A 15,859-nucleotide genomic window follows, 5' to 3' on the forward strand; every position below is an offset into this window, starting at 1 on the left:
TGCTTGATGCAGATTAGCAACTAATCCGCTGTGTGGCTTCTCTCGCCCAGGCTGATCCGTTGTATCACCGCATGGCAACGCCTCACTTTACACGTGTGGTAAGAGGGGCGGGGAGTGGGAGCAAGGCTCTGCGCTGTTTTTGTTGGGGAAGACATGGAGGAGGAGGTGGATAAGCGGCTGGCGTGGAAACCAAAGCAACACAAATGTGGATGTGTCAATAGGACCTGGCCTTGTAGTTGTGGTGCTGCGACGCCACTACTGATCAAAACATTGACCCAGTGGTCCATGAAAGACATGTGCTGTCCCTGCCCGTAACAGCTGCTCCACATGTCGATGGTGGTGTGCACCTTGCTGCACAGCGACAATTCCAAGGCGTGGCCCACGCTCTCCGCCAAATGACCATACAAGGGAGAGATGACATTTTTTTATGAAATATACAGTGGTTTGCAGCAAGGTATCTTCTGTCGAGGTTGAGTGCATGCCATCAGCTCCCTAAAGGCAGTGTAATCCACTAGGTGGTACGACAGCAACTGCACCGCCAGCAACTTTCCCAGGTAGGAGTTCAGTTTGCACACAGATTACTGGGCACATTTAGTTCTTTACTCTCCACACATTTCATTATCTGTGACTGTAACGCTGGGGAAAAAAAACTTTTAGGGGAAAAAATTAGCAACTGGGCAACATCTGTGGTCAAAATATACCATGCTAGCAGTAAAATAAGCTTTGTACTTTGCAGCAGGTTTTTGAAAATGCACAATTGGACATTTCCTCCCACAATATCTGCTGACTGTGACGATGGAAAATGTGTAACAGAATTTTGGGCAAAAATGTCTGTGACCATAAAAACCCCTGCTGGTGACATATAGAAACTTTTAGTTGTCTGCAGTGTGGAATGGGTTAATATTTTTTATATCTGCCAGCCTTCATGTATTACCATTCCATCTGTCTAGAACAATAGTGTGACCCCAGGAAGAGTGTTAATGCAAATCTTTTGGGGAGAATATTTTAGCCACCTTGGGGTTATTTATGATCTAGAAAGACACCTACATTAGGCCTATTTCTGGTGCACATTGTGGCGCCACCATCTATGACTTTTTCCTGCTCGCCCCAGATCTAGAATAAGTGGACGTGGCGTGTGAACGGGGCAGGCCCGTCTCATTCATCATTTTCTACGCCTGTTTTAGTTGTAGAAAATGGTCTAAATCTACGTCAGCAAGGGAGCATCTTAGATTCGTAACTGGCGCTGGACGCGCCGAAGTTATGTAGACGCTGGCACCTCTTTATAACTCCGGCAGATCCACCGCCAGGCACAGGGTTTATTAAGACCGGCGTCTAAAATGCCAGACTTCATAACTGACCCCTCATATGTGCACGTAATGAGGTGTAAAGAAGACAAGCCATGAAGGCAATCATGAACATCAGTACAGAAAAGGCCCTACGAACGCCATCTGCTGCGGACTGAAGCTTTGTACCCAGGATGTCCCTTTGCGTTTCCTCGGACAGAGGTCAATAATACACATGGGGCTCCTCAGGGTCATAAGCGTAGGATGGGGACAAGAGATGAACTAATTGGATTTGTTGCAGATTTCACACATGCCATATAATTGTGAAAAATAGTGGGAAATAGGCATGGAGGCTCACATGACCCTGGGAGGGGGCTTGCTGACAGCCTGTGAGGCACTCGGGGGGCAGGATTGCAGCGGGTCCTTGAGTCTGTGGGCTTGCTTGGAAGCACAGCTTGCACTGAGAGAGGACGTGCATTCACTGTGTCTGAGCTGTAGACACAAGGAGGGGTCTTCTGGTCTGCTGAGGATAATATAGGGACATAGATGGGATCAGTAGGTTTATCAGGCAGGGATACTTTACAGGGTCACTTACAGTTCTGGGTGCGGTTTACACTGAGGGCAGCTTCATAGCCGCAGTCCTGCGCTGCCTGCAGAGACATCAGATTTTCAGCAGTAAGCTCATTTATTTTTAAAAAGGCAGGTCCAGCAACACCGCATACATAGTGCTGGCTACACTGCGCAAGCGTGCATTTTTCTGCATAAAAACGATCAAGTTTATAATTAACCAGTTCAGTTCCCTTCACCGCTGTGCTCATACCAGCGCCTGTTTAACCCCCTCAGCCCCCCTAGATTAAACCCCCTTAATGACCAGGCCACTTTTTACAATTCTGCACTACACTACTTTCACCGTTTATCGCTCGGTCATGCAACTTACCACCCAAATGAATTTTACCTCCTTTTCTTCTCACTAATAGAGCTTTCATTTGGTGGTAATTCATTGCTGCTGACATTTTTACTTTTTTTGTTATTAATCGAAATTTAACGAAATTTCACTTTCAGTTGTAAAATTTTGCAAAAAAAACGACATCCATATATACATTTTTCGCAAAATTTATTGTTCTACATGTCTTTGATAAAAAAAAATGGTTTGGGTAATAAAAAAAAAATGGTTTGGGTAAAAGTTGTAGCGTTTACAAACTATGGTACAAAAATGTGAATTTCCGCTTTTTGAAGCAGCTCTGACTTTCCGAGCACCTGTCATGTTTCCTGAGGTTCTACAATGCCCAGACAGTAGAAAACCCCCACAAATGACCCCATTTCGGAAAGTAGACACCCTAAGGTATTCACTGATGGGCATAGTGAGTTCATAGAACTTATTATTTTTTGTCACAAGTTAGCGGAAAATGATGATTTTTTTTTTTTCCTTACAAAGTCTCATATTCCACTAACTTGTGACAAAAAATAAAAACTTCCATGAACTTACTATGCCCATCACAAAATACCATGGGGTGTCTTCTTTCCAAAATAGGGTCACTTGTGGGGTAGTTATACTGCCCTGGCATTTTAGGGGCCCATATGCGTGAGAAGTAGTTTGAAATCAAAATCTGCAAAAAATGACCGGTGAAATCCGAAAGGTGCTCTTTGGAATGTGTGCCCCTTTGCCGACCTAGGCTGCAAAAAAGTGTCACACATGTGGTATCGCCGTACTCAGGAGAAGTTGGGGAATGTGTTTTGGGGTGTCATTTTACATATACCCATGCTGGGTGAGATAAATATATTGGTCAAATGCCAACTTTGTATAAGAAAATAAGAAAAGTTGTCTTTTGCCAAGATATTTCTCTCACCCAGCATGGGTATATGTAAAGTGACACCCTAAAACACATTCCCCAACTTCTCCTGAGTACGGCGATACCACATGTGTGACACTTTTTTGCAGCCAAGGTGGGCAAAGGGGCACATATTCCAAAGCGCACCTTTCGGATTTCACAGGCCATTTTTTACACATTATGATTGCAACCTACTTCTCACACATTTGGGCCCCTAGAATGCCAGGGCAGTATAACTACGCCACAAGTGACCCCATTTTGGAAAGAAGACACCCCAAGGTATTCCGTGAGGGGCATGGCAAGTTCCTAGAATTTTTTATTTTTTGTCACAAGTTAGCGGAAAATGATTTTTATTTTATTTTATTTTTCTTACAAAGTCTCATATTCCACTAACTTGTGACAAAAAATAAAAACTTCCATGAACTCACTATGCCCATCACAAAATACCTTGTGGTGTCTTCTTTCCAAAATGGGGTCACTTGTGGAGAAGTTATACTGCCCTGGCATTCTAGGGGCCCATATGTGTGAGAAGTAGTTTGCAATCAAAATCTGTAAAAAATGACCGGTGAAATCCGAAAGGTGCTCTTTGGAATATGTGCCCCTTTGCCCACCTAGGCGGCAAAAAAGTGTCACACATGTGGTATCGCCGTACTCAGGAGAAGTTGGGGAATGTGTTTTGGGGTGTCATTTTACATATTGCAAAAGACAACTTTTCCCATTTTTTTATACAAAGTTGGCATTTGACCAAGATATTTATCTCACCCAGCATGGGTATATGTAAAATGACACCCCAAAACACATTCCCCAACTTCTCCTGAGTACGGCGATACCACATGTGTGACACTTTTTTGCAGCCTAGATGCGCAAAGCGGCCAAAATTCCTTTTAGGAGGGCATTTTTAGACATTTGGATCCCAGACTTCTTCTCACGCTTTAGGGCCCCTAAAAAGCCAGGGCAGTATAAATACCCCACATGTGACCCCACTTTGGAAAGAAGACACCCCAAGGTATTCAATGAGGGGCCTGGCGAGTTCATTGCAATTTTTTTTTTGGGCATAAGTTAGCGGAAATTGATTTTTTTGGGGGTTTTTCTCACAAAGTCTCCCTTTCCGCTACTTTAGGACAAAAATTTCAATCTTTCATGGACTCAATATGCCCCTCACGGAATACCTTGGGGTGTCTTCTTTCCGAAATGGGGTCACATGTGGGGTATTTATACTGCCCTGGCATTTTAGGGGACCTAAAGCGTGAGAAGAAGTCTGGAATATAAATGTCTAAAAAATGTTATGCATTTGGATTCCGTGAGGGGTACGGTGAGTCCATGTGAGATTTTATTTTTTGACACAAGTTAGTGGAATATGAGACTTTGTAAGAAAAAACAAACAACAAAAAAATATATATATTTCCGCTTACTTGGGCCAAAAAAACATCTGAATGGAGCCTTACAGGGGGGTGATCAATGACAGGGGGGTGATCACCCATATAGACTCCCTGATCACCCCCCTGTCATTGATCACCCCCCTGTCATTGATCACCCCCCTGTAAGGCTCCATTCAGACGTCCGTATGATTTTTACGGATCCACAGATACATGGATCGGATCCGCAAAACACATACGGACGTCTGAATGGAGCCTTACAGGGGGGTGATCAATGACAGGGGGGTGATCAGGGAGTGTATATGCGTGATCACCCCCCTGTCATTGATCACCCCCTTGTAAAGCTCCATTCAGACGTCCGTATGCATTTTGCGGATCCGATCCATGTATCCGTGGATCCGTAAAAATCATACGGACGTCTGAATGGAGCCTTACAGGGGGGTGATCAATGACAGGGGGGTGATCAATGACAGGGGGTGATCAGGGAGTCTATATGGGGTGATCAGGGGTTCATAAGGGGTTAATAAGTGACAGGGGGGGGTGTAGTGTAGTGTGGTGTTTGGTGCTACTTTACAGAGCTGCCTGTGTCCTCTGCTGGTCGATCCAAACAAAAGGGACCACCAGAGGACCAGGTAGCAGGTATATTAGACGCTGTTATCAAAACAGCGTCTAATATACCTGTTAGGGGTTAAAAAAAATCGCATCTCCAGCCTGCCAGCGAGCGATCGCCACTGGCAGGCTGGAGATCCACTCGCTTACCTTCTGTTCCTGTGAGCGCGCGCGCCTGTGTGAGCGCGTTCACAGGAAATCTCGGCTATCGCGGGAGGACGCGTATATGCGTCCACCCAGAAGAGCAGGGCCGCTGCCAGGACGCAATCCTGCGTACGGCGGTCCTGTAGCGGTTAATGGCACTTCTGTTAATCAATGAAAAAACTGTTTCAATTTAGCTGCCAATTATAATTGTGCATTTCAACGCTTCAATACACCATCAAAGACTGGAGCGGCCTTTATAATAAGAGCGGGAAGTCCATATGTGAATTATAGGAAGATTGCTATCATTCTGCTAGTCTGCTCTATTCCACATGTCTACTGGGAGCAAACTGGGCTTCCAGCCGAGCCTTCCTCCTCTCCACTGATTGTATTACAACTCGCACCATTCTATAGAACCCTAGAAGCAGGTGATTAGAAGTAGCTTGTAGAACTTCTCAGCTCAACTAGTAGTTTCTCATTCACATCTGAATAGCATTACTTTCTCTCCATCCCAGGACATGCTTTCTACACGAAGGTAGGAGAGAAAGCCAAGTCTCTAGATGGAAGAGCAGCTGCTCGTCTGGGGTTTCCATGTGGGTGACTGGATTAGCTTGGAGTTGAGCCGGGGAGGAGCAGATCATTCTTCACTAAACCTAGAAGTGAAGGAGCTGAGAGAAATGTCTGATCCATAATGCAAGAAGAGAAGAGAAAAAGGGAGCGTAAATGGGGATGAGGAAAACAGGGACAAGAGGAACGGAAGGGAAATGGAACTGGGAATGGGATATAGGGTGGGACGGGCGCCAAAGGATGCCAAAGGAATAAACAGGAAAAGAGACGTAAATAAGTAGGCTGCTCACACTTAATTGAACAAAAGGTTCATACAGCGGAGCGACTCACAGGTCACAGTGGACAAGGATTCAAGAAAAAAGAGAGCTGGTGGAGCGCATGGGTATGAAAAGGAGAAAGGCAGAAGATAGTAGCCCCCAAAGGTCTAGAGTCTCCCTAAGTGGTGTGAAGGCAAAAAGCCCCCAAAGAGCAGCTGCACGTCTGGGGGCTACTATCTTCTGCCTTTCTCCTTTTCATACCCTGGCGCTCCACCAGTTCTCTTTCTCTCTGATCCAATGACAGATCTACAGGAGGCCATGTATTCAGTCACTGTGTGCTTGTGTCTCCACAGATGGATCCAGGAGGAGAAATCCCTCAGAGAGATGTCCCCGTCCTCTGTATTCCCAGAACTGTCCAGAGGAGAAGCTCCCAGAGAACCATCAGGTAGATGGAGCTGAGGTCACACAAGAATCTGAGAAAGTGATTGAACCAAAGATCATTTTACATTTTTCTGGTTTAGGATGAAAATCTGATTGATATTAAGGCTGAGGTTAAAGATGAAGCAGAAGAGGAGACGGATATATGGACCGATCGGCAGTGTAAGGAGGAGGACTGTCATATCAGGGTCACCTGGATACTACTCCCATCATCTCATCATCACATGTAATGATCTCTCCTGTCCCTGTGTGTTTCCTACAGATGGACTCATAGAAAGAAATCCCCCCGAGAGATGTCCCGGTCCCCTGTATTCCCAGGACTGTCCAGAGGAGAAGCTCCCAGAGAACCATCAGGTAGATGGAGCTGAGCCCTATACACATCTATATAGGGGGGTCCTGCAGTCATAGAGGGGTCATAGATGGTGGGGGTCTCTTATGTGGATCTGTCTGCTCTATTGTACTGAATTGTTACAGATGACAAATGATGGGGAAGATGTGACTGATATTAAAGTGGAGGATGAAGAAGAGCGGATGATGGGCGATCCCCCGTGTAAGAGTGAGGTGGAGGAGGACATTCCAGTCCATGTGACCACAGGTATGTGATACTGGATGGAGAAGGTGGATTCAGAGGTCCCATATTGGAGTTACATTAAAGACCTTTTACATAAGGATGGAGGTAATTATCAGGAATTAATGTTTGTTCCTGATAATTGCCCGGTGTAAAGATGCTGCAGTCACTCCTTTGTGGTATAATCGTATATTCATCCAGCGCCTATTAACGTCATTTATTGGCCGCACATCTCTCTGTGTAAACCGGGTGCAGTGCTGAGATATAGTGGAGCTGTATGAGGAGGAATGATCGTAGTGTTAGAGAGCTCAGGTTGTGCAGAACCTTCATGTTAACCAGCCAGATGAATGAGGAGTTAGGCACTGGCTTGTTACTGCAGGCATGAACTGAGAGAATCCATACTTGAATGTTCAGACATTAAACTGGAAGAATGCCTCGTAATTGGTTACGCCCAGAAGAATATTACTTCTAGATAAGAGATGGAATAAATAAATGTATATAAAGTGTAAATGACAGTGTTCCTCGTGTCTGACCCTGAAGGGGGCTGGAGGCTGTTCAGTAGGGGAGCCCATTTCTCCTTTCATTTGAACACTCTCCTGACCCTTAGTACAGTCCTGATCAAAAGTTTAAGACCACTTCAAAAATGGCAAAAAAAACATATTTTACATTGCTGGATCTTAACAAGGTTCCAAGTAGAGCTTCAGCATGCAACAAGAAGAGATGGGACGGAGACAAAACATTTTTTGAGCATTCAATTCATTGAAAGTAACGATTAAACTGAAACAGGCTGTTTTTCAGCTGATCAAAATTTTAGGACCACATGCCTTTAAAAGACCAAATCTGTGCAAAGATGTGGATTCATTGTCATCTTCTGTCAGGTAGTCACACGTTGTGATGGCAAAGGCAAAAAAACTCTCCCTTTTTGAACGTGGTCGGGTTGTTGAACTGCATAAGCAGGGTCTCTCACAGCGCGCCATCACTGCTGAGGTGGGACACAGTAAGACAGTCATTTGGAATTTCTTAAATGATCCTGAGGGTTATGGAACAAAAAAGTCAAGTGGAAGACCCAAAAACATTTCATCAGCACTGAGCCGGAGGATCCAATTGGCTGTCCGTCAAGACACTGGACGATCCTCGACCCAAATTAAGGCCCTTACTGGTGCTGACTGCAGCTCCATAACCATCAGACGGCATCTGAGACTGAAGGGCTTCAAAAACAAAAAACGTCTTCAAAGACCTCGTCTCCTTGAACGCCACAGAACTGCTCGTTTGGACTTTGCAAGAGAGCTCCAAACATGGGACATTCAAAGGTGGAAGAAAGTTTTATTCTCTGATGAGAAAAAATGTAACCTTGATGGTCCCGATGGTTTCCAACGTTACTGGCATGACAAGCAGATCCCACCTGAGATGTTTTCTACGCGCGACAGTGGAGGGGGCGCCATAATGGTCTGGGGTGCTTTTTTCCTTCAGTGGAACAATGGAGCTTCAGGAAGTGCAGGGGCGTCAAACGGCCGCTGGCTATGTCCAGATGTTGCAGAGAGCATTCCTCATGACTGAGGGCCCTCGTCTGTGTGGTAACGACTGGGTTTTTCAACAGGACAACGCTACAGTACACAATGCCCGCAGGACAAGGGACTTCTTCCAGGAGAATAGCATCACTCTTTTGGCCCATCCTGCGTGTTCCCCTGATCTAAATCCAATTGAGATCCTTTGGGGATGGACGGCAAGGGAAGTTTACAAAAATGGACAACAGTTCCAGACAGTAGATGGCCTTCGTGCGGCCATCTTCACCACTTGGAGAAATGTTCCCACTCACCTCATGGAAACACTTGCATCAAGCATGCCGAAACAAATTTTTGAAGTGATGAACAATAACGACGAAGCTACTCATTACTGAGTTCATGTTTGGAAGTTGGATTTCTGTTTTGGGGGGTTTAGTTTTTTTGGGAGGTGTGGTCCTAAACTTTTGATCAGCTAAAAAACAGCCTGTTTCAGTTTATTCGTTGTTTTCATTAAATTGAATGCTCAAAAAATGTTTAGTCTCACTCCCATTTCTTATTGTTGCATGTTGGAGCTCTACTTGGAACCTTGTTAAGATCCAGCCATGCTAAATAGGATTGTTTGCCATTTTTCAAGTGGTCTTAAACTTTTGATCAGGACTGTATATTTAGTTTTGGGTCAGACACCCCCTTTAATTAGACTAGTTCTCAGTACCTGATTAGGCAGAATAAATAATTGAATATAAATAGTATACGTAGCCATAAATCTTAGAGGATAAAGGGGCAGTAGGTTAATGGATAGTACAGTAATAGTATTACTGGTCATCCTACATCTGATCGCCCCCTTCCCTCCTCTCTGACACAGCAGATCACATTCCCATCTTCTTCCAAAACTGGCAGAGGTAGTAAGGGTTTAAAGGTAGAGAGGGGCCATGAATCGATTTTCCATTGTTATGGATCAGGCATGGAGTAGCGACTGCACTTCCAAAGAGTATCATGGAGGGATTCACAATACCCACTGGGAGTTGTGTGGTAGCCATGCTATACCACTGAGTGCCTGATATCAAAGCAGGCAGGACCGTGACGCTGGAGGGACACTATAAGTCGTAAGATGACTAGTTGGCAGAGGACGGGCTGGATTGTAAGTCACTGTTTTGCTTTTCAGATTTTGTGAGTTCATTGGGTCTAGATTTTATGTAATAAAAGTGATCACTGAGTGTAAAGCAGAATCCTCAACTTTAACTCAAAGTATCAATGACAAACCCTGGAGTGGATTCTAATGAAATAGGACCCATTTAAGAAGGACTTGCTTCTCTTTCCTGTTGGACCCACTGGTTTGGGGTCATAAAATACACCTTAAGCTGTTTAAAAAAAAGCCCTTGCGTTTCCATTGTCATAGAAATGTTAGAAATTGTCGTCTTTGTGGCTTGACAAATCACGAAATCAATTTATAATCGTTACAGGAAATCCCAGTAAGAACATCGTATTATCTCTCCATTATAAAGTAGATGATGAAGGTATCGTGCAGCGCTCTTCAGGAGAAATCCTCACTACCCATAATGTACACCCAGGACCTCACAGTACAGATCTATCACATAATCATGAGGAATCTGCTGACCAATCACAGATTGCTACCACAAGTACCAGGCAGAATGGGGGTGAAAGGTTTCAATGTGATGAATGTGGACAACAGTTTTCATGCATATCAGTCCTTGTCAGACACAGAAGACTTCACACTGGAGAGAATCTGCATTCATGTTCTGAATCTGAGAAATGTTTTACTACTAAGAGCTATCTTCAGATTCATCAAGGAATTAACACAGGGGAGAAGCCATTTATATGTTCTGAATCTAAAAAATGCTGCACAGATCAGTCAAGTCTTTTTAAACATGAGAGAATTCACACAACAGAGAGCCCATATTCATGTTCAGAATGTGGGAAATGTTTTAGAAGTAAATCGCATCTTGTTAGACATAAGAGAAGTCACACAGGAGAGAAGCCGCATTCATGTTCAGAATGTGGGAAATGTTTTATTCTGAAATCACAGCTTATAGTACACGAGAGAATCCACAGTGGAGAGAGGCCATATTCATGTTCTGAATGTGGAAAATGTTTTACTGATAAATCTAATCTTAAAAGACATGAGATAAGTCACACAGGAGAAAAGCCACATTCATGTCCAGAATGTGGAAAATGTTTTAAAAGTAAATCGTATCTCATCATACATAAGAGAAGTCACACTGGAGAGAAGCCATATTCATGTTCAGAATGTAGGAAATGTTTTATGCATAAATCAAGTCTTATAATACACGAGAGAATCCACACAGGAGAGACACAATATTCATGTTCAGAATGTGGGAAATGTTTTATGCGCAAATCATATCTTATAACACATCAGAGAAATCACACAGGAGAGAAGCCATATTCATGTTCAGAATGTGGAAAATGTTTTAGAAGTAAATCATATCTTGTTAAACATGAGAAAAATCACATAGGAGAGAAGCCATATTCATGTCCAGAATGTGGGAAAAGTTTTATTCTTAAATCACAGTTTATAATACATGTGAGAAGCCACACTGGAGAAAAGCCGTATTCATGTTCAGAATGTGGTAGATGTTTTACTGATAAATCTAATCTTGTTATACATGAGAGAAGTCACACAGGAGAGAAGCCATATCCATGTTCAGAATGTGGAAAATGTTTTACTGATAAATCAAATCTAGTTATACATAAGAGAAGTCACACAGGAGAGAAGCCGTATTCATGTTCAGAATGTGGAAAAAGATTTATTACTAAAGCCAGTCTTCAGGTCCATCAGAGAATACACACAGGAGAGAAACCATATTCATGTTCAAAATGTGAAAAATGTTTTATGCATAATTCAAGTCTTAAAATACATGAAAGAAGCCACACAGGAGAGCAGGTGTATTCGTGTTCAGAATGTGGCAAATGTTATTTTCGTAAATCAAGGCTTATAATACATGAGAGAATTCACACAGGAGAGAGGCCATATTCATGTTCAGAATGTGGGGAATCTTTTATTATTAGATCAAGTCTTAAAATCCATGAGAGAATTCACACAGGAGAGCAGCCATATTTATGCTCAGAATGTGGGAAATGTTTTCTACATAAATCAAGTCTTGTTATACATAAGAGAAGTCACACAGGTGAGAAGCCATATTCATGTCCAGAATGTGGGAAATGTTTTAAAGATAAATCAAATCTTGTTATACATAAGAGAAGTCACACAGGAGAGAAGCCATATTCATGTTCAGAATGTGGAAAATGTTTTACACAAAAATCACATCTTGTTAAACATCAGAGTAGTCACACAGGAGAGAAGACGTATTCATGTTAAGAACATGTGAAATGTTTTATGCTTAAATCAAGTCTTAAAATACATGACAGAAGTCTCAAAGGAGAGAGGCCGTATTGAAATAGCAATCATAGAGTTAAACACAGTTATAAAGCTTGCCATATAGAGACAAGTTTATCATGTGCCAGCTATGAATTAATAATGCAGGATCATGTGTCTTATTTAGATTGTGTCTCTATGTATATCCTGTTACACAATGTATGTGTCCTTTAAGTCAGCAGGTTACTGGGAATGAACCGGACATTTCTGCTAGCTGTTGAGGGCTGCATTTACATGTTGTGCGATTGCTTGTCTGCATAGAAAATTATTATTTGGGCGGCAGATCGCTCTGCACAAGAAGGATGACATGATCACCTGATAAACAAGCAAATCAGGTGATCACTGGCACCTAGTACACAGGCAGATTATCGGGAACCTCATCCCAGATGACGTTTTCTATATTTGTTGGTGTCCTCCAGTAATCAGAACCGTGTGATCTTCTCTTTTGATATAAATAAAGGGGCTGAGAGGACCTCCCTCAGACTTGATCATTCGCCACTCTAGTCTCTGCACATTACTTTCTCCTGCTGGGGCAACTAAGGGACGTTCTTTGGCAGTTCCCAGTTAAATTACTCTGATATTTCTTTGCATGATGAATCCTGGGAGCTGATGAGACCCAAGGAGCGATACCAGAACGTCATGCTGGGAGATGCTTAAAATGCAGTTAGTAAGACGACGGTTTCTTACAGTGACCTCCTATCGCTATTCGGCTAATCACTCTGAGGCTGTCCTGACTCCAGAGTCTTGCCTAGATGTCTTGATCTTTGTGTGGATAGAGACTGTGGATGTGTAGTGCTGCTTGGTGGAAAGGGACACAGATATACAGGGTGGGCCATTTATATGGATACACCTTAATAAAATGGGAATGGTTGGTGATATTAACTTCCTGTTTGTGGCACATTAGTATATGTGAGGGGGGAACTTTTCAAGCTGGGTGGTGACCATGGCGGCCATTTTGAAGTCGGCCATTTTGAATCCAACTTTTGTTTGTTCAATAGGAAGAGGGTCATGTGACACATCAAACTTATTGGGAATTTCACAAGAAAAATAATGGTGTGCTTGGTTTTAACGTAACTTTATTCTTTCACGAGTTATTTACAAGTTTCTGACCACTTATAAAATGTGTTCAATGTGCTGTCCATTGTGTTGGATTGTCAATGCAACCCTCTTCTCCCACTCTTCACACACTGATAGCAACACCGCAGGAGAAATGCTAGCACAGGCTTCCAGTATCCGTAGTCTCAGGTGCTGCACATCTCGTATCTTCACAGCATAGACAATTGCCTTCAGATGACCCCAAAGATAAAAGGGGGTCAGATCGGGAGACCTTGGGGGCCATTCAACTGGCCCACCACGACCAATCAACTTTCCAGGAAACTGTTCATCTAGGAATGCTCGGACCTGACACCCATAATGTGGTGGTGCAGCATCTTGCTGGAAAAACTCAGGGAACGTGCCAGCTTCAGTGCATAAAGAGGGAAACACATCATCAGTGTGTGAAGAGCTGGAGAAGAGGGTTGCATTGACAATCCAACACAATGGGCAGCACATTGAACACATTTTATAAGTAACATAGTACATAAGGCCGAAAAAAGACATTTGTCCATCCAGTTCGGCCTCTCATCCTGCAAGTTGATCCAGAGGAAGGCAAAAACCCCTGTGAGGTAGAAGCCAATTTTCCTCACTTTAGGGGAATAAAAATTCCTTCCCGACTCCAATCAGGCATCAGAATAACTCCCTGGATCAACGACCCCTCTCTAGTAGCTACAGCCTGTAATATTATTACACTCCAGAAATACATCCAGGCCCCTCCTGAATTCCTTTATTGTACTCACCATCACCACCTCCTCAGAGAGCTCCATAGTCTCACTGCTCTTACCGTAAAGACCATAGTCTCACTGCTCTTACAGTAAGAGTCCATAGTCTCACTGCTCTTACAGTAAGAGTCCATAGTCTCACTGCTCTTACAGTAAGAGTCCATAGTCTCACTGCTCTTACAGTAAGAGTCCATAGTCTCACTGCTCTTACAGTATAGAGTCCATAGTCTCACTGCTCTTACAGTAGAGTCCATAGTCTCACTGCTCTTACAGTATAGAGTCCATAGTCTCACTGCTCTTACAGTAGAGTCCATAGTCTCACTGCTCTTACAGTAAGAGTCCATAGTCTCACTGCTCTTACAGTAAAGAGTCCATAGTCTCACTGCTCTTACAGTATAGTCCATAGTCTCACTGCTCTTACAGTATAGTCCATAGTCTCACTGCTCTTACAGTAAGAGTCCATAGTCTCACTGCTCTTACAGTAAGAGTCCATAGTCTCACTGCTCTTACAGTATAGAGTCCATAGTCTCACTGCTCTTACAGTAGAGTCCATAGTCTCACTGCTCTTACAGTATAGAGTCCATAGTCTCACTGCTCTTACAGTAAGAGTCCATAGTCTCACTGCTCTTACAGTTAGAGTCCATAGTCTCACTGCTCTTACAGTAGAGTCCATAGTCTCACTGCTCTTACAGTATAGAGTCCATAGTCTCACTGCTCTTACAGTAAAGAGTCCATAGTCTCACTGCTCTTACAGTAGAGTCCATAGTCTCACTGCTCTTACAGTAAAGAGTCCATAGTCTCACTGCTCTTACAGTTAGAGTCCATAGTCTCACTGCTCTTACAGTATAGAGTCCATAGTCTCACTGCTCTTACAGTATAGAGTCCATAGTCTCACTGCTCTTACAGTAGAGTCCATAGTCTCACTGCTCTTACAGTAGAGTCCATAGTCTCACTGCTCTTACAGTAAGAGTCCATAGTCTCACTGCTCTTACAGTAGAGTCCATAGTCTCACTGCTCTTACAGTATAGAGTCCATAGTCTCACTGCTCTTACAGTATAGAGTCCATAGTCTCACTGCTCTTACAGTATAGAGTCCATAGTCTCACTGCTCTTACAGTAAGAGTCCATAGTCTCACCGCTCTTACAGTATAGAGTCCATAGTCTCACTGCTCTTACAGTAAAGAGGTCCATAGTCTCACTGCTCTTACCGTATAGAGTCCATAGTCTCACTGCTCTTACAGTATAGAGTCCAGAGTCTCACTGCTCTACATAAAGAGTCCATAGTCTCACTGCTCTTACAGTATAGAGTCCATAGTCTCACTGCTCTTCACAGTAAAGAGTCCATAGTCTCACTGCTCTTACAGTATAGAGTCCATAGTCTCACTGCTCTTACAGTATAGAGTCCATAGTCTCACCTGCTCTTACAGTAAAGAGTCCATAGTCTCACCTGCTCTATTACCAGTATAGAGTCGCATAGTGCCCTCACTGCTCTTACAGTAAAGAGTCCATAGTCTCACTCTCTTACAGTATAGAGTCCATAGGTCTCTACTGCTCCTTACAGTAGAGAGTCTATAGTCTCACATGCTCTTACAGTATAGAGTCCATAGTCTCACTGCTCTTACAGTAATAGAGTCCCATAGTCTCACTGCTCTTACAGTACAGAGTCCATAGTCCTCACTGCTCTTAACAGTATAGAGTCCATAGTCTCACTGCTCTTACAGTATAGAGTCCATAGTCTCACCTGCTCTTATCAGTATAGAGTCACTAGTCTCACTGCGCTTACAGTAAAGAGTCCATTAGTCTCAGCTGCTCTTAACAGTATAGAGTTCCATAGTCTCACTGCTCTTACAGTATGAGTCCATAGTCTCACTGCTCTTACAGTATAGAGTCCATAGTCTCACTGCTCTTACAGTATAGAGGTCCATAGTCTCACTGCGCTTACAGTAAAAGAGTCCAGAGTCTCACTGCTCTTACAGTAAATAGGCCACGTCTCATATGCTCCTTACATGCTATTAAAGTAAAAAAAAAGAGTCTATAGTCTCACGTGCTCTTACAGTAAAG

This window comes from Bufo gargarizans, unplaced genomic scaffold (assembly GCF_014858855.1).
Source record: "Bufo gargarizans isolate SCDJY-AF-19 unplaced genomic scaffold, ASM1485885v1 original_scaffold_1049_pilon, whole genome shotgun sequence".
Lineage (NCBI taxonomy): Eukaryota > Metazoa > Chordata > Amphibia > Anura > Bufonidae > Bufo > Bufo gargarizans.